Source organism: Diospyros lotus, chromosome 6 (genome assembly GCF_014633365.1).
Source record: "Diospyros lotus cultivar Yz01 chromosome 6, ASM1463336v1, whole genome shotgun sequence".
Classification (NCBI taxonomy): domain Eukaryota; kingdom Viridiplantae; phylum Streptophyta; class Magnoliopsida; order Ericales; family Ebenaceae; genus Diospyros; species Diospyros lotus.
This window is the reverse complement of record NC_068343.1, coordinates 46526667-46552530: the sequence shown is the minus strand read 5'-3', so window position 1 is coordinate 46552530 and position 25864 is coordinate 46526667. Positions and strand designations below refer to the sequence as shown.

General features: G+C 36.2%; 1 pseudogene; it reads left to right on the top strand.

Moving 5' to 3' along the window:
• Nucleotides 1-23506: 23506 nt before the first annotated feature.
• Nucleotides 23507-23606, top strand: LOC127805414 (small nucleolar RNA R71; annotated as a pseudogene).
• Nucleotides 23607-25864: the final 2258 nt, after the last annotated feature.

The window sequence follows — 25864 nt, the reverse complement described above, 5'->3', positions numbered from 1 at the left end:
AGTGACCATGAGGTGACACTTCTCCCAATTTAACACTAAATGCGTTTCTTTGCATCACTCCAGGACTCTCTCCAAATTTTTCAGACAGCTATCAAAGCTATCTCCGTACACTGAGAAGTCGTCCATGAAGACTTCCACCACATTCTCAACCAATTCACTAAAGATGCTCATCACGCATATTTGAAATGTTGTAGGGGCATTGCACAGATCGAATGGCATTTGTCTGTAAGCAAATATCCCGAATGGACATGTGAACGTAGTCTTCTCCTGATCCTTTAACGCGATTTCAATTTGATTATACCCAGAGTACCCATCCAAGAAACAGTAGAAAGCATGTCCCACTATTCTCTCTAAGACCTGATCCAGAAATGGAGACGAAAAATGATCATTCCTTGTCATGGAGTTGAGCTTCCTATAATCAATGCACATACGCCATCTGGTCTGGATGCGAGTAGGGATGAGCTTATTGTTCTCATTTGCTATGATAATGACTCCAGACTTCTTTGGAATCCGAGATGGGGTAGATGATACCTACATCTAACAGTTTAAGAACCTCCCCTCAGATAACTTCTTTCATGTTCGAGTTCAAACGCCTTTGCATTTGCCGCACAAGTTTAGCATTCTCCTCTAAGAAGATCCTATGGGTGTAGGTGAGGAGGCTAATGCCATGTAGGTCAGAGATGGACAATCCTATATCCTGTTTGTGCATTCTGAGGAGATATCGTAATGCTTTCTCTTGATGCGATGCTAGGCTTGATGAGATCACTACCGGAAAAGACCCCTTTTCACCTAAGAATGCATACTTAAGGTGATTTGGAAATGATTTTCTCTCAAGTTGGATTGGGCGGACAAAAGATGGTGGGGTTTCATTCCCAAATAATTTCAATGGCTATGGGCTAGGGATCAATCATGTGATCACCCTGGCTTACTCAACGTTGGGCTCTATCTCTTCCAAAGTTTGCTCCTTTAAATTATGAATAACCTTTTCACAAAGAGCTTTCTCAAAGTATTCTTCACTTAAGGTTTGGATTAAATCAACCTCCTCCAATTCCATTTCGTCATTTGGTTACTTAGCTACCTTGAAAGCATTCATCTCCATCGTCATATTCCCAAATGATAGTTTCATGATCCCATTCCTATAGATGATGATAGCATTCGAAGTAGCAAGGAATGGTCTCCCTAGGATAATAGGAATAGGCGACTAAGGACCCTGGTGGGGCTGGGTATCTAAGACAATAAAGTTCACCGGGAAATAGAATTTGTCCACTTAGATTAAGACATCCTCCACGATCCCGTGTGGAACTTGGACTAATCGGTTGGCCAATTGAAGAATGACCCTAGTGGGCTTGAGTTCTCTCAATCCTGGTTGCTAATGGACATTGAAAAGCAGCAGGTTGACACTAGCCCCTAGGTCAAGAAGTGTTTGGTTGACTTTTTGGCTTCCAATTATGCAAGTAATGGTAGGACATCTCGAGTCTTTGTACTTTGGAGGGGTCTTGAGTTGAAGGATAGAACTCACTTGTTCTGCCAGGAATGCTTTTTCCCGTACATTGATTTTTCTTTTGATTACGCAGAGATCCTTCAAAAACTTAGCATACAAAGGTGTTTTCTTAATTGCATCCAATAAAGGAATGTTTATCCTTACTTGTTTGAATACCTCATGTATATTTGCATTTGTTTTATCTCTTTTTGATTGGGCTAATTTTTTAGGAAAGAGTGGTCGAGGTTCAAATTTGGGTCTCTCTTTGATGCTCTTCCCTTTTTCCTTTTACTTTTTCTCTTGCTTTTTTTCTTCTTCCTCAACTTTCTTCTTACCCTCTTTACTTCCTTCATTCACTTCCTCATCATTCACTTCTTCACTTACCTGCCCTTGATCTTTCTCAATTACTTTCCCACTCCTAAGGACAATGACAAATTGGACTTGCTCATTATTCTCACTAGATTACCCTTCGGCCCTATGGGCTTGACCTACGGGGTTTGGACATGGTTGTGAGGGAAAATTCCCTGGTTCTCTAACACTTAAGGTCTGAGTTAACTTAGTCAACTGATTTCTCATGTCTTCTAGAGCCCTATTTGTTTGTTCTTAAAACATGGCTACTTGGTTATTGGTTCCTATTTGACCTTGAATGAATTGATTGAAGGTGTCTTCTAAAGATCTCCTATGAGTAGGTTGGTACGTGTTGGACATAGAGCCCTAATTAGCTTGAAAGTGTTGAGGTTGTGAAAGGAAGGGTTGCCATGGTTGGGTGGCAGAATCGTTTCTCCATGAAAAATTTGGGTGATTACGGGAGTTAGGGTGGTACGTATTGGAATTAAGATTGTACCCTGAGTAGTTCCCACCTTGATTCTGATTCTGATAAGGCCTTCCCTTAGTGTGACGTGGTTGTGGACCAAATGCTTGGCCATATAGGATCTCTTTAAAAGTAGGAAGGGTAGGGTAATCTTCTGTCATATGGCCATTCGTATCACAGACCACACAAAGGACTTCCACCTCATGGACGGCCTTGGTCTTTTTAAGCTCTAATTCTTCCATCTTCTTTGTTAATGCTGTTAACCGAGCATTGATGTTATCACTTCACTTATTTGAAATTTTCCTCAAGGTTGCGGACTGACATGATCTCTCGAGTCTTCCAAAGACAATGGACTTACCTCCCAACTCCTAGTATTTTCAGCTACAGTGCCAAAAAAGTGAAAGGCTTCTTTGGGTGCCTTATCATAAAATTCGCCATTACACATGGTTAACATTAATATCTTAAGGTTGGTGGACAAGGCATCATAAAAGAAACTCACCACCCGCCACTACTTTAAAGCATGATGTGGGCAAGCATGAAGTAGATCTTTAAAATGATCCCAAGCTTGAGCAAATGACTCGGTGGGTTTACAAGCAAAGTTCATCATTTGTCTTTGAAGGGATGTTGTCTTATGGACTGGAAAGTATTCTTTAAAAACTTGGTTTGCATTTCTCTCCATGTCCCTATTGATCTCGGCCCTAACGTGTTTAACCACATTTTACCTTTATCTTTTAATGAAAATGAGAACAATTTTAGCCTCACATTATCCTCATTGACATTCTGATTGACACAAGTGCCGCAGACCTCTTCAAATTCTCTCATGTGAATGTATGGATTTTTTTAATCCATACCGTGAAAAGTAGGTAACATCTGAATGGTACATGGATTTTTCGAATCCATGCATTTATACTCGCTAATGTACGAGTGAACGTGTAGCATAATTTTAATTACTGGATGAGTCTAGGTTAGTTCATTGGGAGAATATTTTTTTTTTAAGGAAAGAACCATACTGGATCATTTGGTAACTTTTTTTTTTTTATGTTTTAAGAATTGTGTGCTAGAATAAATTAAAACTTGCAAAATAAAATATACTGTTGTTGAGGGAAAGAAATCTCGAGTGAAGGCAATTTTAGTATCAATCCCATGATTTCCCCAAATAGACAGAAGAGAGTATCATCAGGTTAAATTAATATTAAGATTTTTTGCTATTGATTACGTTTTGGAATAATGATGGTTCTAATTTTAGTAACCAACATACATGGCATGTCGACTCTAACTTAAGTAGCCATTATAAACCGAAATGTATATAAAGTACACTTGGGCTTGGGGATGATGATATTATTTAGGTTGGGCAACCCACATACATGGCATATGGGTTCCGGGTTAAGCATATACCCCAATCCAAACACAAGTGTTTGGCAAAAAATCTAAATATTAATTTTAACACCTCAACTTACAATGAAGTTCAACTAACTCGGGAAATTTTGGCATTAGACATTGTCCTTGTCTTGACCTAATAATTATTAGGCACACATCTTCATTTAAAAATTAATTGATAGGAATTTAAATAGCATAATTTAAAAGACAGAAATTAAATGACGGGAATTAAAATTACAGAAATTAAAAGACAGTATTTAAAGGACATAAATTAATTACGGTAAATTAAATTGCATTAATGTAAAGGCAGAATTAAAATTAATTGAAACTTAAAGGCAAGAAAGAAAAGAAGAACGATAAGAACAAAGAAAAGAAGAAAGATCACGAGAGAAGAGAGAAACAAGAGCAATTCTCAAAGAGAAATTCTAAGAACAAACATATGCTTTGATTTAGGAAAAATTACATTATTACAAGTGCAACCAAGTGAGCTATTTATAGCCCACAAGATGCAATGGAGACCATACAATTTCAATTATCATAGTGGAGCACTCACAAAATTTAATAATATAAAGATAAGAAATATATCTAACTAGTGGAGCACTCACAAAACACACCTAATTTAGTAATACAAAGATAAGGAAAAGCGAAAAAGAAGCTTCCACAAGTTGGGCCTTTAGTTTTGGGCCTTTAATTTTGAGCCTTTAGTTTGTTAGACTTGGGCCTTTAATTTTGAGCCTTTAGTTTGTTAGACTTGGGCCTTTAATTTTGGGCCTTTAGTTTGTTGGAGTCGGTTCTTCCTTGTGTTGGACTTGAGCCTTGCACTTGAAACATTTGCTAGACTCAATAATTGGCCCTTGAATTTAAGCAGCAACATTGGGCCATCCAACGTCTTCGATTACCCCCCAAATTAATTATAGAAGTCAACTTCCTCAAATTCATCCTAATGGTAATATATAATGCGTAATATTTTTCCATTTGAACATCAATATAAAACCAAAATGGGAATATAATTCATTAAAATTTAGAAATAATTAACCCCTTATCATTGATCCACTGCCACTGCCACTAATGACGAAACCGATTTAGCCACAACCAACCACCAAAACCATAATAGGATTGTGAATGCCACCCATATTATGCTCACCTCAATAGTTGCTTAATATTAGTGATTGCAAGCAAGAGATTATGGATCAATTGGTATATGCAAGTTCAGTGCCGTATTTGAGATTTTGGAGCCCTAAGTCAAATGAAAAAATGAGCCCCCCCAGAATTGTACTTTAACACAAGGGCAAAAATGGTTAATTTATCCCCCAGATTTATGGGCCCCTTAAATTGACCAAAACAAAAAATGAGCCCTAAGGGAACCGCTTCTTGGGCCTAATGGTAGGTCCGAGCCTGTATATACGTATATATCATACATCTGTGCTAAAAATAATTGTTGATAAAACTAAAAAACTTACATTCTTGTAGATCGAGTCCACTTTCACAGTAAAAATACGATCGGATCCAAGAAGAGATGGTTGGATTTTACAAAATCAGTGATTTACAAAAGTGTACTTGAGAGAGTGAAAGAGAGAGACAAAGAGAGAGAGAGAGATGTTACTCGTTCTATAGATTTGGGGGGTGGGGGTAGGGGGAAGAAACTTTACACATGGCCAAAATGGTCACTTTAATAAGGGGCAAAAATGGTCAATTTATCCCCTAGATTTATAGGCTCCCCTAAATTAACAAAAAAAAAAAAAAAAAGAAATGGGCCTCGATGCAACCGTCTCTTGGGCCTAATGGTAGGTCCGGGCCTGACTCCAAGACATGGTCTCATTAAGGTTCAAAAGGAGAGGCTCCTTCATTATAAGGGAGATTAATTAATAAAGCAAAGTGTCAGGTAAAAAAAAAAAAAAAATCCCCACACAAATAAATAATCTCACAATATGAAATTATTATGGATTTTAGAAAGGAAGTGTGAGGAAGATGTGCGGACAGAGGCAAGACTTTTAGATCTCTATATATAATTTATTGAGTTGAGTTGGTGATGAGGATCAACTTCCAGGTAGTGCAATGAAAATTGTTTCGATATCGATTTCTGTTGAATTGCATGAGTATGAAGAAGCTGATGTTTACCCATTGAGAAGCATGAAAAGAGGAATTTTTAAAGAAAGTAATCTAATTTAGAGAGAAAATGAATTTTTTTAATATTTATAGTTATTAAATGTTTGAAAATGTAATTTTAATTAAAGATAAATTTGTAATTAAAAATTTTGTTGGCTTTTAAATTGTAAATGGTTATAGACTTATAGTAGTTCGTTTTTGATGAATGGTGTTGCATAGTGACTGAATAATGCGTTTTAGTGCGTGCACTGTGTTGTTGAACTAAAATCCATGGTCCAGGTTAGATGCCTTGTGGTTAGAGTATGTTGATGGTGAATTGGTTAGAGCATGATGTGGGTTAATTGGTTCACTAGTCTTAGTTCACTGTGTGACTGCCGTTAATGGTTTACGTAGGAATTTGATGTCTCAGTGTTTTGGAATATAAATTGGGTGTGCAATTGAGAGCAATATTAGTATTTTTGGGCCAAACTAAGAACAAATTGTGGATTTGTCCCTTCCACGTGAAATAAAATAAGCCTGGGTCTATTTTGGAATTAATTTTTATTTTTCTTTATGTGAAATTTTTTGTTTGCCAGAAATACCCTGTTTTTTAATGGACTGCTACTTCCATGCCCTAATTTTTTTTTTTTTTTTTTGTTTACCAGAAAGACCCTGTTTTTTAATTGACTGCTACTTCCATGCCTAAATTTCTTCCAGATGAACGTTGTTTCTCAGCAAGTGCACGTTACTGCCAACATTTTTGATCCCTTATTTTTCACTCTTTTTCAGTTGGTAATAAACCCAAAAATACCTACCTGCAGCCTTACTAGCAATTAATATCGAGAAGTGAATTGTGTATGTTAACGTTGGTGCAACATAATTTCAAGTCAGAAATTTTTAGAGAATTGCAAGGTGTTATATCGAGAAGTGCATTGATTATGGTGCTAAAGCAATCACAACTAGCTTATAAAATTGGGATAAACATGGTTTCATGTGGATGTGTGATCAGAAGCACACATGTTTTACCTTGTGCACATGAAATTGCAAAGTTCATGATATAAGGACGACTAATTCCTTGATTAGTCGTGCATCCTCATTGGACAAGGTTGCAGTTAGTGCAGTCAGCTTTTGATGATGTGTCATCCAAGGTAAGCATTGATCCAAAGATTGGGAGTATATATCAAATGTTTAATTCAAAACCCAAGGCAGTTAAGTTGCAACTGAAGTAGAAGTTGAGAGAAATAGTTAATCCAGAGACGACTTCAGTGCATCCGCCAAACATGAAAGCTAAGACGAAGGGTAAGCCAACATCAAAGAAGAAAGTTGAGGTTGATACATCCACCAAATGTGACCCTTCATTCTTTGAAAGAGTATTATCTGGTCACGATAGTACATCCCCATCAACACGAATCTCAGCTAGGAAATTGAAGGTCAACACCGACCGACTGAAAGGGTTTGATGCTTCTTTCCTACAAAAAATATAACAATTCATACATAATGTTGTTAATGTAGAGTCGGATGGACATTGCGGATTTCGTGCTATAAGAACATTACTTGGTATGGGTGAGCACAGCTGGATGGATATTCATTATAATTTGGTTGGAGAGTTATAAGCTTTTCGTGCTGAGTATACACAATTATATGGATCTGATATGCGTGTGGATTAGTTAATGCACCAACTATATTGCTTTGATGACTTCGCACCTTGCGAGCACTGGATGACTTTACCTGACATGGGCCATTTGATTGCTTCAAAATATAATATTGTATTGGTGCATTTATCACGGATTCAACATCTTACATATCTTCCACTCAGATCGGTCCCTCCTCTAGCGCTATAGCACAGAATCATTACGATAGGATTTGTTAATGATTGTCATTTTATCCAGGTATTCTTACTTGTAAAGTTATTTGAGTTTTTATACAGAGTGTTTATACAATTAAAATTATTTTTGTTTCATTTGTCAGGTATTCCTTAAACTAAGCTCACTAATTCCTCCAATCGCACGCAACTGGTATAGATACCGATGAGAGAATGCACAAGAATGGGAAACACCATACATATCAAGAATTCAAACATTTTTGTCTGTACTTAATGGTGACATGACAACACAGGATGTTTTTTGACTTATCTAACACAAGGATGTTTATGAATTTGTGTGTGTGTGTGTTTTTTTTCCCACTCAGAAGTAATGTTATGTATTGATATTTTGTCTAAAACTGAAATGAAGTTGCGCTTCAGTTTCTCTTGCATAATACATGTAAGACCCCATTTAGGCATAAGGCTGCCACGTCATTTAAGTAATATTAAAATACTAAAATATGGGTTTGATAGTAAAATAAGTCACTGAATCGATTAAAGGGAGTGCCCCGAAGCTTAGATATCGAAGGAAAATAATATGGCATTAATGAGCAATTCGAGAAGTGATTTTTAGCATCGAAAGAAACTAGATCGGTAACAATTTTTGATATAACCTTGGATTAGGCTGAAAAACTGAATTGTCATGAGGGACTTTCAAAATGTCAACGGAACCCTTGAGAGACCTTGATTTTGTAAGTAGAACAACTCTTGAGCGATTTCGGGTTGAAACGGGGGAGTTTACAGTCAAAACAAAAATTCGGGACTAAGTGTAATTTCTTAAAATTGCCCGAGGGAGGTCATAAGGACGATTTTTCAAGATCTCTGGGGATGAAATGAATATCTTGCATCTTGAGGGTCTTACTGGAAATAATAGAAAGTTCGGGGGCTTGAGGATAAGGGGCCAAATGCAATAAGGCAAAAGTGAGGGACAAAAGTGGAATTTTGCAAAAATGGGAGCTGCCATGGCCGACCAAGGGCTGTCGGCCGTTGATTGAGGCTTCCGAGCTCCAATCGAGGCTTTCAACCAAGGGGAACCCAGGGAGGGTGTTCGAGCACGCGTTGAGGGAAAGGCTGGGCCGTCGGCGAGCATGAGATGCCTGAAAAATTGAAGAAATCCAACTGTGTTTGGTCGACAATGCCGCGACCTACAATCGGACATTCGAAGCTAGTTATCGATGTTTTTGGGTCATCCAAGGGATGGGCAAGGCGTTTAAGGACTTGAGTCGAGCACCCATGATCATTTTGAGGTCCAATTCAGCTATAAATAAGAGGTATTGTAGTCGAGGGTTTTTGCGATTTGAAGCTCAAAATCGAGCATGATAGAAGATGAATTGAGAGGTTGCAATAAGGAGCTTTTGTTCTCGTGTTAGTGAGGAGAATTTCTAGAAAAGAATGAGGCATTTTTGTGTGCGTTTGGTGGCATTTTGAGGTGTCATCGGAAAATGGAGACGGGCGGCTGGCCTAGAATTCAAGCTCCCGGTTAAGGCACCTCCGGTGCTCTTTTCGGTGGTGTGATCAGGGGAGGATTCCAGTTATCGGCCAGATACCAACTCACGGGAGAAGACAATGTGCGTGCATTGCACGCGCGGCTTTACACGCACAACCCCACTTGCCAGTACGTGAGGGCGCGTGAAGGTCCAGGTATTTTTGGAATTTTTTTTATTATTTTGAGAAAAATAAATTAAGATTTATGGTGGAGGAAAATTTTGAAAAATGTTGGAGGAAATAGTCATTTTGTAATTTTCAAGGAAAGTAAGGCTTATGAAAAATAGGAGAAAACATGGAAAAATTTCCAAAAAATTCTAGAAGGCTGGAAACATTGACTTATGAAATATTGTGAAGAAAAATCAGGGAAAAACCTTGAGAAGGTTTTTTCGAGGAGTATGGAGAAAATTATGGAAAATAGATATTGATATGCTTTTAAATGAAAATAATGTCTAGGGACCATTGAGGCCCGAGGTTGAGCATTAGTTCGATTACTTGAGGATTGGTGCGAAAATCGAGATTGTGCACGCTAATCGAGACATTCTAAAATCTATAAAAGGTGAGAGTTCCTAACTGAAAACTTGATTTCTTGTGAGTGGTTCTACTGAAAAATTTGGTTTTGTTGCATGTGAATAGTTTACTGCGAGTGTTCTAACCTAAAACTTGATTTTGTGAGTAGTTCAACTGAAAAATTTCTTTGTTGCATGTGAAAATGTGTACTCAAACTTGATTTGATTACAAGCAAAAGATGTTTTGTTGCATGTGAACGTTTTTAACCTATGATGGATGTTTTCATGAGAGCGGTTTGTCCCTAAATGTTTTATGTATGTGCATTGAATTTTGTGTGATAAATTTTGTACATGAAATGATGTTTAAATGATGCATAGTTGATGATGTTGGCATTGGCATGTTGTGTGATGTCCATGTGGGATGTGTGTTGTCAACCTGTGTGAGGTACTTGAGTGATAGCACTAGGGAAGCGTGCCAAGGGAAAATGCCCATTGGGGACGAGGCTGAGACCGGACTTCACCCTACGGGACATAAGTGATGGGGCTGAGAGTGGACACCACCCCGGATGGTTGCACTCTCACCTTGTAATTAAAATACAATAAAAAAAACATAATAAAATTTTTATATATTTTTCTTTATTTTGGTGAGAGGTTTATACTCATCAGTGTACGAGTACAGTTGTAGGCCAAATTTAAATTTGTATTTTCTACATGAGTTTAGGTCGTCCACTGAGAGATTTATTTATGGCAAAAGAAAAAGAATGTCACACACACGCACACGCAATTGGACGAATTGGCAATAAGATTTTTTTTATGGATTTTTAGATAACAGATACTAGGAAATAAAGTAAGGCAGAAGTTGAAATAAATCCTAAATGTGAGAATATGAAATTAGATAACACTTGAGTTTAGACAATTTCAGCACCAACCCGTTGATTCCCAATTTTTAGCAGAAAAGATTAGCAACATTAATTTAATTTCAGATATGAGGGTTTGTTATTAAATGCAATTAGAGATTATGATAGTTCTAGTTTAAGCAATCCCCATACATGATATGTGGGATTCTAATTTAAGCAACTATCATAAATCCAATTGCAATTAATACACAAAATAACTAAATTAATCATCCGAATTTGGGTATGATAGCATTTCCAATTCTAGTAACTTCCATCCGTGGCATGAAAGCTCTAAGTTAGACTTACGCTCCAATCCAAATAGTGATTTCTCAATAATTAATACACACTCATATTGAAAATTAAATTAATGTCACTCATTTAAAGCTCAACTTTCTTTGGGAATAATTGGCATTGGACACTATCCTTGCCTTAACCTAAGATTGGATTTAGCTACTCATCTCCATTTAAAAGTTAATTGACATGAATTTAAATGGCGTAATTTAAATAATAGAATTTAAATGACAAGAATTAAAATAGCAGAAATTAACTAGCCATTTAGGCGGTGGATAATAAAATGATAGGAATTAAAATTGTAGAAATTTAAAAACAGAAATTAACTGGCCATTTAGGTGGTGGATAATAAAGTAACAATAAATGACATAAGAATTCAAGAGAAGAAAAAAAGAAAGTAAAATCATAAGAGAAGACAATAGAGAAAAGAAGAGAGAACAAGAGCAATTCTTAAAGAGAAAAAATCTAAGAAAACAACTAAGTTTTGATTCAAGAATAATAATCACCCTTATAAGTGCAACCAAGTGAGCTATTTATAGCCCACAAGATTCAATACAAACCACACAATTGCAATTATTCAACTAGACATAATTATATCTAATGGGCACTCACACACCAAAAGTTAAATAGATTTTAGCTAAAAAACACACCTAATAAAGTACTCATAAAACATATATTTAAAAATAAAAAATATATATTTTTTACAAGTTGGGTTTTGGGTCTTCTTTATGTTGGATTTGGACATTCCTTGGAATTAAAATGATTGAGTCTTTTTTGGAATTAAAATGCTTGGGCTTTCTTTGGTTGGACTCCATTGAATAGTTGACACAATTGCACTAGATTTTGAGTAGTAACATTGGCCATCCGATTAACTCTTTAACATCTTCAATTACTCGGCAAATGCCAATTTCTTCATATCATCCTAATAATAGTACATAATGTGCATAATTATTCAAATTAAACATTAATATAAGATAAAAAATAGGAATATAATTTATTAAAATTTAGAAAAATTAACTTCTCATCATACCCCCAACTTAAACATTGCTAGTCCCTTAGCAATCAGATTATACACTTGCCAAGATTTATTCGTAATCACTGTATGAATGTAAAAATTTCAAATTCGAAACCTAAATGCATAAAATTGAATAAGTAATTTAGCATTCTAAATCAAATTTTTAGTTAAAGGTCATACAATCTCAGGAATGACAATTAGGATAACTAACACACAGACTTACTCCCTCAAAGTTTTGACTTTAAACCTTATTATGAATTTTCCCTCCAATAAAAAGGATTCCTCAGGAGTACACACAAAGAGATGCACCATTATAAGAGTAAACGCAAAACAAGTTCAAAACTAGGTGTCATCCCAAATACAAGGAACGTATTTTTAGGAAAGAATAGGGAAATTGACATAGTTTCAGACTGGAATAATGCCCTAAATGAATAGCTTCTGAATTTAAACATGATTTCCTACTCCGAAATCGAATTCTGAGATCACATGATTTATAGCATCCAGAGGGATCAAACCAGGTTGTAATGCGGTTATGAGGTTAATACAGGTTGTCAAAGAAAAGGTAGAGTGTGCAAAGGGTGTGTTGGAATTTTTTTTTTCTTCAACATTTATTTTGAAACAATTGTGCTGAATAACTAAGAGAATTTTTCCATTTTTTTCACCTTTTTTTTTCTGTTTTTTTTTTAAAAAAATATGAAAATTGCTAGATAGACTAATTCCCAAAAACACACTAGGTCGAACAAAATTCATATGGTTATGAGTTAAATGAGGGTAACGAAAGAAGTTGTACTACAAATGGCTCAAATAGGCTAGCAAGTAAGGTTAATGTAAAGAAAGAAAAAGATTAATAGGCCCAAAATGAAAAAAATTGATCCTTCTATCATGTTTCTACAAAATGATGTTACTCAGTCATCTAATTCGGAGTTTGAAACCAGTCAAATTCATCTGCTATCATACTAGACATTCAAAGCAAATTGATGTTTAAAAGCTATTGAAAAGATGAGATAAACAATAAAGCATATTTAGAGTAAGTGTTATTTCACTTAGAATTAACAGTTATTAGGCTCAAACACTCATTTGGGTAATAATCTCCACTTCTGTTGAGGGATCATATAGTGTACTAATCAGCTAATTACTGTTACCTTTGACTTTATGACCAATAAGCAATTTTTAAATTTTGAATACCCGATGAATGCAAATTACTTGTTCTAATGCATATACGTTTTCAAATAAGAAATCAATGTATTTATGTTTCATATTGCAAACTTAATCGGCTATCAGTGCATAACTCCAAAGCTTTAGGAATAGCGTTATTTAAAACACAATTTTTTTTTTTTTAAATAAGAGCAGATAAAGATATTCAATTCCCACAAGACTACAAGCAAGCAATAACAAACTCGCAGTTAAACATGAACCATATAATTCATAACTAGACCTTACACCCCCTAACCTGAATTGCAGTAATAAAATAGGGTTGTTAGGAATACTTTTAACTCCACAAGTTCATAGATTTACTGTGAATTGCTAAAACTCAAACAAACAAATAAGCATACCATATAATATATATATTTATATTTTCACACCAAAATAAAAATTTCATGTAAGTCATAAGAAAAACAAAATGCGTCTTAAGGGTACAAAAAATACTCCTTACTCAGCCATCTTATCATAAACTTGCCTAACAATATTCCATAGTTTTTTTAATTAATTAATTATTATTATTATTATTTTTTTAGGAACACAATCAAGAAAAATCCTGCAAGTTGTACAATAAATAGATGTGTCTGAAGAGTACAAAAAGTACTCCTTACTCAGCCATCTTAACAAATAGCACTCCTTATAGTGATAAATCTAAATTAATCGGACCCCTTTGGCGCTTGTTACTGATTGTCTTAGACCATTCTATTCGAGACTCATGAGGATCGTGCTGCGGAACATAAGTGTATAATTTCTCTAGCAGCTTCTCAATGGTGGATGCAAAAATGAGAATCTTTCTTGCTAAAAGAGAAATAAACTTTTGGTCCACTGCCTGATCAAGAAAAGAGAGCAACCCATTGAAAAAATGGTTAACATTTAAAAGTCCAATGGGTTTGGTATGGAGATTACTCTTGGCCCAAGAGATTATACAAAAGATTTCTTCAAGTGTTCCAAAACCTCCTGGTAAAGCAATGAAGGCGTCTGACTGATAAATCTTACAAGCCATACGCTCAGACATAGAAGTCGTTTCTATAAGTTGACCACGTGTAATCTCGGAAATATGTGATTCAGCCAAAGCGATTGGCATTACACCTACCATATATGATTTTCCAAGATGTGCAACTTGTGAAACATAACCATTCAATCCATGACTTCCCCCTCCATATACCAAATTAATTTTTTGCTCTCCCAATTTTTGGCCATGTTTGCTTGCTGCAAGTGTATAACAAATATCACTCCCAAGATATGGTATTGATTCGACTAACTAACTGGCCTTCCATTTACGTTTGTTCCTTATGTATGCCCTAGAAAGAGGTTTGGCGATCAAAAGTAGCTATACAAAAATTCAACAAGAAATAAATACAAACAAAAATCATGCGTATGTACAAGTAGTTGTGATTGTGGCTCACATCTTCCTCTGGTTTTACGTCCAGAAATGGCTTAAACACTTTCTATGAAGTGGGGATAGGCTTCCCATCCAATTTTCTTATAGATTGGCAAACATGGTCGTTTTTAGTCAGATTCCCAAGACTATAGCGTTGGTGGTCATTTATGAACTGGGTTCATAAAGCAAGAAGTTCCCTTTGCACTATTCCATATGGATGCGTCTCAAGAGTCAATCGGATATCGTCCAAAGACTCCTTACTTAGTCCATCCTTTATGAAACTAATTTTATCTTCTCGATTTACGAATGTAAACCCCACAGATTTGCATAGTGTGTTACAGGTCCATCGAGCACATTTGTGACAACCATTCACTCTTTACGCTCTTTGTTTCTTCGCAAAACTACTCTTCCCTGAGCCTGGAAAGTGCTTAAAACTAGGTGAAGTTTCACCAGCTAATCTAACTTTTGCTTCGATTAGCCAATGAATATCTTCATGGATATTATTACGCATCAATAGCCTAAGTCTTTCACACCTAGCAGCATAATTTTTTTTCAAATCATTATGCGGGAGAGATGGATAATACTTGCAAATTTTTTAGAGCTGAAGATCCATTTTTTTTTTTTTAAAAGACAACTATAATAAGAAGAAAGTAAAGAATTATGAACCTTACAAAAGGGATGAGAGAGTACCTGATCGGAGAATAAAACAAAAGAGAGAAGACTGAGCTCAAGAAGTGTGGCTTGCCTCATATAGATATGGAGTCTCTTATAGAGCAATGGATATCACTATTCTACACTCAACTCGAGGCATGCCATAATTGCACCGTTAGGCTTGGCATCGTCTAGCGTCTCATTTTTTAATATTTGGTAGTGTGCCTCTTTCTTTATAGGGCAGTGTGATTGCACTACTCAAGAAAAGTGGCTACCACCAGCGTCAATTCTGTCTCCCTCAATTTTTTTAATTTTTTTATTATTTTTTTAAAATTTTTAGGGGCTCAATCAAATCATATATACCACACAAAACAATATTATCAAGTCAAACAAAATTATTTGCACAATGGATCAATTTCAAACACCAATAAATCAATTCTTATGTATACCTTACCCCCCAACTTGAATTGCGCATTGTGCTCAATTGGCAATAGAAGAATAGAAGATATGCATACTTGGCGGTCTTCAATGCATAAACTCGTATGCAAAAATTTTATTTAGACTGCACACAGAGAAATACTATTTGAGTCAAAGTTAATTAAGTAATGCAAAAAATGAACAGTTTATATATATATATATATATTTATACTTCTTTTTTTTTTTTTTAATGTCCCAGATCTAGAGACATCCATTTAACCTAAATGGAAATGTGGTATTTTAATGTCAAATTCTCAAACGACATGAAACTTCCCTTACTCATCAGATGATGGTGGATCATCTAAATCCACAACTCTTTCATTCGCCTCAACACTACCCTCATACAGTTTCAACCTATGACCATTGACTGTAAGATATTGTCCTGACTTCAGATTTTCTATCTCAAAGGCCCCATATTCTGAGATAGATTTGATTACAAAGGGGCCAACCCATCGAAACTTCAATTTTCCTAGGAATAGATGTAATCGTGAATCGAACAAGAGTACCTATTGCCCTACCTGAAAGCTTTTTCGAATGATGTGCCGATCATGCAAGTCTTTCATGTGAACCTTGGCTAATCGTGCATTTTCAAATGCCTCGTTCTGAATTTCCTCGAGCTCATTCAATTGGAGCTTCTTAGAGAGGCCTGCTTCAGTTAGACTCTTGTTGATCTTTTGAATTGCCTAATATGCTCTATGCTCAATTTTCACTGGTAGATGACAAGATTTACCGTATACTAGCCTATAGAGAGACATTCCTAAAATCGTTTTGTAAGCTGTCCTGTACGTCCAAAGAGTGTCTACTAGTCTTAAGGACCAATCCTTACAATTAGTAGCAACAGTCTTTTCCAATATGCTCTTAATCTCCCTATTGGCTAACTCGGCTTGACCATTGGTTTGGGGATGGTATGGTGTTGCAACCTTGTGCAGTTCACCGTATTTCTTCATTAGTCCTGCCACAACTTTATTACAAAAATGGGAACCGCCATCACTGATGATCACTCGTGGCATCCCAAATTGACTGAATATGTTTTCTTTCAAAAATTTCACAATAGTCCTATGGTCATTTGTTTTAGCCGAGATTGCTTCGACCCATTTGGACACATAGTCGACAGCAAGTAAGATGTATTCATGAACAAATAAATTAACAAATGGGCCCATAAAATCCATACCCCAACAATCAAAGACTTATAACACTTGGATAAGATGTAATGGCATCATGTTTCTCTTTAATAGACTTACTAACCTTTGACATCGATTGCAACTTGAACAGAACTTGTACACATCCTTGAATAGTGTCGGCTAATAAAATCCACTTTGAAAAATTTTTGCAATTGTTTTCTTGACAGAAAAATGGTCTCCATATGCAAGAGTGTGACAAAAATTAATGACACTCTGTTGCTCATGATTGGGTATGCATCTACGGATGATTTGGTCAAGACAATATTTGAACAAGTACGGGTCATCCCAAAAGAATGTCACCACCTTCCGAAATTTTTTTGCTTATCTAGCCTAAACCAGTGATTTGGAATCTGTCTAGTGACTAGATAATTTGTTATGTCAGCATACCATGAAAGGATAGGTGATGTAGATTGACTACTTATTTGAAATAATTGTTCATCTGGAAAGGAATCATGGATCGGGCTCTCAAACTAATTTAGCTCTTGACATGGTAGACGGGATAAGTGGTCAGCCACAACATTTTCTACCCCCCCTTTTTTTTTATCTCTTATTTCAATGTGAAATTCTTACAAAAGTAAGATCCATCGGAGGAGATGGGTTTTGCATTTTGCTTTGTGAACAAATACTTCAGAGCAGCATGATTGGTAAAAAATTATCACTAGTGACCCTACGAGGTAAGATCGGAACTTGTCTAGGGCAAAGACAACTGCTAGTAACTCTTTCTCTGTAGTGGTGTAATTCTTTTGCGCCTCGTTAAGAGTTTTGCTAGCATAGTATATCACATGAGGTTTCTTATCCTTCCTCTACCCTAACACATCTCTTACCACATAATCACTAGCATCGCACATAAGTTCAAACAAGAGGGACCAATCAGGGGACTGAATGATAGGTGCAGAAACGAGTGATTTCTTCAACTTCTCAAAAGCAACTTAATACTCACCGTTCCACTCAAAAGGTATGTCAAAAGCTAGGAGGCGACATAAAGGTCTGGCTATGGCACTGAATGAAGCGATAAATCGCCTATAAAAACTAGCATAGCCAAGAAAAGACCTAACCTCTCTCACGTTTCTTGGGGCGGGTAATCTTTGAATTGACTCAACCTTGGAATGATCAACCTCAATACCCCTGGAAGAAACAATATGTCCCAGGACACTTCCTTAAGTAACCATGAAATGACACTTCTCCCAATTTAGCACTAAATTCGTTTCTTTGCACCGGACCATAATTTTCTCCAAATTTTCTAAACAACTCTCAAAACTGTCTCCGTACACTGAGAAGTCATCCATCAAGACTTCTACCACATTCTCAACTAATTCACTGAAAATACTCATCATGCATATTTGAAAGGTTGCAGGGGCATTGTATAGACCAAATGGCATTCATCTGTAAGCAAATGTCCCGAATGAACATGTGAACGTGATTTTCTCTTGATCCTCTAAGGCAATTTTAATCTGATTGTACCTAGAATACCCATCTAAGAAGTAGTAGAAGGCATGTCCTGCTATTATCTCTAACACCTGATCCAAAAATGGGAGCAGAAAATGATCCTTCCTAGTCACAAAGTTGAGCTTCCTGTAATCTATGCACATCCACCATTCAGTCTGGATGCGTGTAGGAATGAGCTCATTGTTCTCGTTTGCTATCACAATAACTTCTGACATCTTAGGTACGACTTGAGTTGGACTAACTCATTTGGAATCAGATATAGGGTAGATGATTCTAGCATCTAAGAGCTTCAACACCTCCCGCCTAACCACTTCCTTCATGTTTGGGTTTAACTGTAATACCCTTAAAGAGTCATGATAAATTTTGTCAATTAAGAGAATTTTAGTCTATGAAAAATTCCAAAATTGCCCTTGAATTAAAGAAAATGCCATGAAATATTGGATGTCTTGTGAGGGGCAAAATGGTAATTTGGAATTTCATCCCAAAGGAAGATAAATTATTTTTGGAGAAATTATTTATATTGGAGAATAAATGTTGGAGAATTTAATTCTTGATTAAGTGCATAGATAATTAGGAATTAAATTGGAAAACCAAGTATGGTTAGATTGATGACACTTGGCAAGTTCTTATGGAAGAGATTTAATTTAATTTGGAGAATAAAGATTTATTTCATTGAGAGAATTTGGTGACACATGGCATGATCTTGTGAACCAAGAGGGATATTTAATAAATGAAAAAGGAAAAAGAAATTAGTCTCTCAAGCATTAATGAGAGCCATGATGGAGAAAAATTAAAAAGAAAATCAATAATAAAAAGAAATTTGTCAAGCATTAATGTTGGAAAATGGTGGATTTAAATAAATGCTAAAGAAATTAGATTATGTCTTTCAAGAGCTTTAAAAATTAAATCAAAAAGAAATTAATTAAGTCTCCATTAAATGCTTGAAAAGTTGTGGATTTAAATTAAATGCAAATTTGGGAAATTAGTCAATCTTGGAAATTAGTCATGATTTAATTAAATGAAAAATGGAGAATTATGGAAAATTGGGATTGATCCAAGGGAGGAGATTTAGTCTCCAAAGAGAGATCAATGGAGGAGATTTAACAAGATAAGTCTCTTGGATTTGTGTTTCCTTTGTATCCAGGCAAGAGTTCTCCTAAAATCAAGGGTTAGGATTTAACTTGGGAGAAGCACATGGATTGTGCTAATGTTCAAAGGTAGAGATTAGGTCTCTTGAAATAAGAAAAAAAAATCAATGGCTAGGATGTGATCTTGAGAATTGGCATGGATTAAGAAGAAAACTCTATAAATGGGAAGTGAGAAATTAGTTCCAAGCTTTTTCCCATTTGTGAAGTAGAGTGAGAAATTAGTTCCAAGCTTTTTCCCATTTGTGAAGTAGAGAAGTAAGAAGGCAAGGAAGTCTAGAGAAGGAAGAGAAAGTCTAGCAAAAGGTAATCTAGTTTTCTCTTTTGTTATAGTTTAAGGCATGTGTTTAAGAGCTAAAGTCTCTTTTATTATTTTTCTTTAAGGGTGAGTATTAGCTTGTGGAGGTGTTGAAACTTCAAAGTCTAAGAGGGATTCTTGGCTTGTGAGAGTGTAAAGCTTCAAGGAAACAAGGTAAGGGATAGCCCCAAGTGGAGGGGTTTTGCTTGCATTTGTACATGTATGAATGAGTTGCATGTGATGGTTCTTTGCATGTTTTGTGCCCAAGTGGACCTATGGCCATAAGGAGGACTTGTGAGGGGAGTGAGGGGTTGGTTGGTGCCTTAACCTAATTGGTTATGAAGGCATGGAGAACTACCCTTGATATGCATTGCATTACATTACATGTTATGTTTCTCATACTTCATTTACATTTGCATAGCACCCTTACTGAGCATTGGCTCATAAGGTCCTTTGACCTCAATGTAGGTGGAGAAACATTCAAGGGAAAGGGAGTTTTGCAAGGGTGAAGGTATTGAATCAAAGAGGAAAACTATGTGTAATGGTTATGTAGTTTGTATTTTTGTGTTGTATTATTTTGTTAAACTTGGATTGTATGTAAATGTGGTTAAAAAGGGGAAAAATTTAGTGTTTTGGAAGCCCCTTGATATGGAAATGTATTCTGGAAAATATGGTTTTATTTAAAAAAAAAAAAAAAAAAATTTTTTGGAAAAAAAATGGCCAGGCAGTGGGCTGGGCAGCCAAGGCGCGCCTGAGCGGGCTGGCGTGGCCGCGCGCGCGGCACGCGCGCGCGCGGGGCATGCGCGGCCCGCGCTCGCGGCCATGCACGGCCCGCGCGCGCAGCCTGCGCGGCCCGCGCGCGGGGCCTGCGCGGCCTGCGCCCGCGCTGAGGGGCGCGACTGCTGCTGCGCGCCCCCCCTGTGCTGCTGAGAAGTTCTTTTTTTTTATTTTATTATTTTATTTTTTTCTTTTGTGGATTATTTAATTATTTCTGACATTTATGAAATTATGAAATAATTTAAATAAATAAATAACTAAATGAGTATTTAGCCTCTAAATTAATTTTTTAAATTAATGTAAATTTGAGGCAATTGTGGGAAAAATTTCTAAATTTTGAGAGATTAAATAATGAGCTAATTTCCTTAAATTTTGAAATTGAATGAGGATGCTTGAGATCTATATTTCAAAAATTATTTTCCTAATGATTGGAAAATTATGGAAATTTTGAAATAAATTAAAGGGAAAATTAATGGAGCTTTAATGAGGAAAATTTTATTTAAATTTTTCTAAAGGAGGATTAATCCAAATATTTTCCTAAGGAATTGGAAATGAAATAATGGGTTAATGGTTGGGGCAAAGATAAGAAAAACCTATTTTCTTATAATTAAGGCGTTATGCCATAAATTATTTTAAGCTAGAAGAGTTAGCTTAATTCCTTTTCGATCCTGGTAAGTCACCTTTAGCCCTTCATTAAAGAGCTCAGGAAGGGGTGACGATTGCGAGGTTTCGGGTTTAATAGGTCGATCGATAATTCCCGGACCCTCTAGCGGAGCGAAGAGAGGGCAAAGCCTAGTTCCCACCTAGGTCGTTTCCCGTTGAAACGTAGCCGTCTCTTCATCTTTGCCCTAACGTGTGAATAGTAAGTTGGCTATTCATGAGTAACACCCGTAGGTGGGAGCGGGGCGTTACATTAACCTTTTCTGCATCTGTCTCACCGGCTTTGCATCTTCTTCCAAGAAAATTCTTTGGGTGCAAATTAAGGGACTAATGCCATGCAAGCCTACTATAGTCCAACCTAGAACTTCCTTGTGTACCTTTAACAGATTCAGCAATTGTTCCTCCTGTTGAGGATTCAAACTTAATGAGATCACCACCGGAAAATATTCTCCTTCACCTAGGAATGCATACTTAAGGTTGTTTGGCAATGGTTTCCTTTCAGGTGCGGGTGAGCAGCTTGATGATGGCAGAGGTTTACTTGTTAAAGATCCGAGAGAATCTGGTTTTGGGTTACCGTAGGCTATGGATAAGACAGATTCAGTCTTCTCTCGAGAGAAATCTTGCTGCTCCATAAATTCCTCCAACTCAAAATTTTCCTGAGCAAATTCACAGTTAATGTACTTCTCACTCAATGTCTGTATCAGATCAGCTTCTTCAGTCTTATTCTCCACATCAGGTTGTTTGGAAACCCTAAAAATATTTCTTTCCAAAGTCATATTTCCAAATAACAATTTCAAGATTCCATTACTACAGTTGATGATGGCATTTGATGTGGCAAGGAATGGTTGACCTAAGATAACTGGCATAGGACGCTGAGGCCCTTGATGCGGCTGGGTATCCAAAACGATGAAGTCCACCAAAAAGTAAAACTTATCAATTTGTACTAGAACATCCTCCACAATTGCTCATGGAACTTTGACTGATCGATCAGCCAGCTGAAGGGTCACTCTAGTAGGTTTTAGCTCACCTAATCCCAACTATTGATACACACTGTATGGCAACAAATTGACACTAGCTCTTAAATCAAAGAGTGCCCGATCAACCTTTTGACTTCCTATGATGCATGTAATGATTGGAGAGCCTAGGTCTTTATATTTGGGAGGAGTTTTCAATTGGAGAATGGCGCTGACTTGTTCGGTCAGGTTTGCCTTTTAATGCATATTTATTTTTCTTTTGACAGTGTACAGATCTTTCAAAAATTTTGCATATGAAGGTGTTTGTTTGATTGCATCCAACATGGGGATGTTGATTCTTAATTGCTTAAACACTTCATATATGTCCATATTTTGTTGTTCCTTCTTTGTACTGATCAATCTTTGAGGAAAATGAGGTTTGGGCTTGAATTGAGTTTCCTCTACAACATTTTTGCCTTTGTTCTCCTTTTTTCTTGGTACTTGTTCTTCCTCCAAGGTTGTTTTGATAACCGAATCACTGTAATCGGCTATCTCTTCTTCTTGCACAGTAGGGTATGACATCCTAGGGTCTTCAGGTTTCTCAACTGTTTTTTCACTCCTTAGGATAGTTACTGCTTGCACTTGCTCATGACTTTTTTTTCACTAGATGAGGCTTCTACTTGATGGGCTTGACCTAAGGGATTCAGATTGGGTTGGGAAGGAAATCGTCCAGGTTTTCTTACACTCAATGTTTGGGTCAGCTTGGTTAATTGGGTTCTAATGTCTTCCATGGCTCTATTGGTTTGTTCTTGGAATTTGGCCACTTGTGCATTTGTTCCCATTTGGCCTTGCATGAATTGATTAAGGGTGTGTTCTAAGGATCTCCTATGAGGAGGTTGGTATATGTTGGTTGTAGACCCCTTATTAGCCTGAAATTGTGGAGGTTGTGAAGGGAATGACAGCTAGGTTGCATAATCATTTTTCCATGAGAAGTTAGGATGATGGCGGAGGTTGGGATGATAAGAATTGAAGTTCGTATGGTGACCCCTGGAATGAAAATTCCCCCCTTGATTCTGGTTTGAATATTACCTTCCTTCATTATTGTTTGAGTGTGTGTTTCCAGTTTGACCACACAATACCTCCTTAAAAGCAAGTAATGTAGGACAATCCTCTGTCTTGTGGTTTGAAGTCTCACACACAGCACACCTAACCTCAATTTCATTAATAGTCCGGGCTTTCTTTATCTCTAAAGTTTCAATCTTCTAGGTTAATGCAGCTAACCTGGCATTCAAATCATCACTCTCATTCAGCTGATGTTTACCCCTGGGCTGTGGATAGTCTCTTGAATCATTGGTTGATAGTGGCTAAACTTCCCAATTTCTAGTATTTTCTGCTAAAGTGTTAAAGAAATGAGATGCCTCATCAGGCGATTTATCGAAGAATTCCCCATTGCACATGGTTGACACTATCATCTTAAGATTGGGAGACAAAGCATCATGGAAGAAACTGACCACTCTCCACTTCTTGAAAGCGTGATGTGGATAGGCATTGAGAAGGTCCTTGAATCGTTCCCATGCTTGAGCAAAGTTTTCATTAGGTTTGCAGGAAAAATTCATCATTTGCCTTTGGAGATTTGCGGTTCTATTTGCTGGAAAGTATTTTTTCAAGAATGTGGTTTGCATTTCTCTCCACGTTCCAATAGATCGAGGCGCAAGCGTTTTTAACCACATCTTCACCTTATCTTTTAATGAGAATGGAAAGAGCTTTAATCTAACCGCATCCTCATTGACAGTTTGTTCCATACAAGTTCCACAAACTTCCTTAAACTCTTTCATGTGAGTGTAAGGATTTTCAGAGTCCATCCCATGAAAAGTGGGCAACAGTTGGATAGTGCCAGGTTTAAGATTGAATCTATGATGATTAACCGGAAGTACTATGCAAGATGGTGTAGTTTTCCTAGGAGGGTGGAGATATTCCCTGAGAGGCCTACATATATCAGGTTCAAAAGAATCTTAATCACCATGATCACTCCCAAGTATAGGTGGCATGTTCTCGTTGTGTTGAGACATGAGTGATTGTGTCAGTGATAGTTCAATGGTAGATAAAGAGCTAATAGGACTATATAGCGGATTTTGATATTTTACAATTCTACCTAACCTAAGTATCATACACCATGCAAAAACAAAAATAAAGTAAAAAGAAACAGAGTTACCGAATTTATTAGGAGATGCTTATTCTTATTTTTTTTTCTTTTTGTTTTTGCCTCAATCTTCCCGGCAATGGAGCAAAATTTTGGCTGCACTCTCACCTTGCAATTAAAACACAATAAAACTTTTATATATTTTTCTTTGTTTTAGTGAGAGGTTTATACTCATCAGTGTACGAGTGCAGTTGTAGTCCAAATTTAAATTTGTATTTTCTGGATAAGTCCAGGTCGTCCACTGAGAGATTTATTTATGGTAAAAGAAAAAGAATGTCACACACACGCACACGCATTTAGACGAATTGACAACAAAATTTATTTTTTTATGGATTTTTAGATAACAGATACTAGGAAATAAAGCAAGGCAGAAGTTGAAATAAATGCTAAAGGTGAGAATATGAAATTGGATAGCACTTGAGTTAAGATAATTTCAGCACCAACCTGTTGATTCCTAATTTTTAGTAGAAAAGATTAGCAATATTAATTTAATTTCAGATATGAGGGTTTGTTATTAAATGCAATTAGAGACGATAATAGTTATAGTTTAAGCAATCCCCATACATGATATTCGAGATTCTAATTTAAGCAATTACCATAAATCCAATTGCAATTAATACACAAAATAACTAAATTAATCATCGGGTTTGGGGATGATAGCATTTCCAGTTCTAGTAACTCTTATGCGTGGCATGAAAACTCTAAGTTAGGCTTACGCTCAAATCCAAACCTAGTGATTTCTCAATAATTAATACACACTCATATTGAAAATTAAATTAATATCACTCATTTAAAGCGTAGCTTTCTTTGGGATCATTGGCGTTGGACACTGTCCTTGCCTTAACCCAAGATTAGATTTAGCTACTTATCTCTATTTAAAAGTTAATTGACAAGAATTTAAATGGCGTAATTTAAATAACATAATTTAAATGACAAGAATTAAAATAGTAGAAATTAACCGGCCATTTAGGCAGTGGATAATAAAATGATAGAAAGTAAAATTGCAGAAATTTAAAGGCAGAAATTAACCGTTCATTTAGGTGGTGGATAATTAAGTATAATAAATGACATAATAATTTAAGAGAAAAAAGAAAGAAAGTAAGATCACAAGAAAAAATAATAGATAAAAGAAGAGAGAACAAGAGTAATTATCAAAGAGAAAATCTAAGAAAACAACCAAGCTTTGATTCAAGAATAATAATCACCCTTACAAGTGCAACCAAGTGAGTTATTTATAGCCCACAAGATTCAATACAAGCCACATAATTTTAATTATTCAACTAGACATAATTATATCTAATGGGCACTCACACACCTAAAGTTAAATGGATTTTAGCTAAAATACACACCTAAAGTTAATTAAATTTTAGCTAAAAAACACACCTGATAAAGCACTCATAAAACATATATTTAAAAATAAAAATAAAATATATTTTTACAAGTTGGGTTTTGGGTCTTCTTTATGTTGGATTTAGGCCTTCCTTGGAATTAAAATGATTGGCTCTTCCTTGGAATTAAAATAATTGGGCCTTCTTTGGAATTAAAATGCTTGGGCCTTCTTTGGTTGGACTCCATTGAATAGTTGACCCAATTGCACTAGATTTTGAGTAGTAACGTTGGCCATCCGATTGACTCTTTAACATCTTCAATTACTCGGCAAATGTCAATTTCTTCATATCATCCTG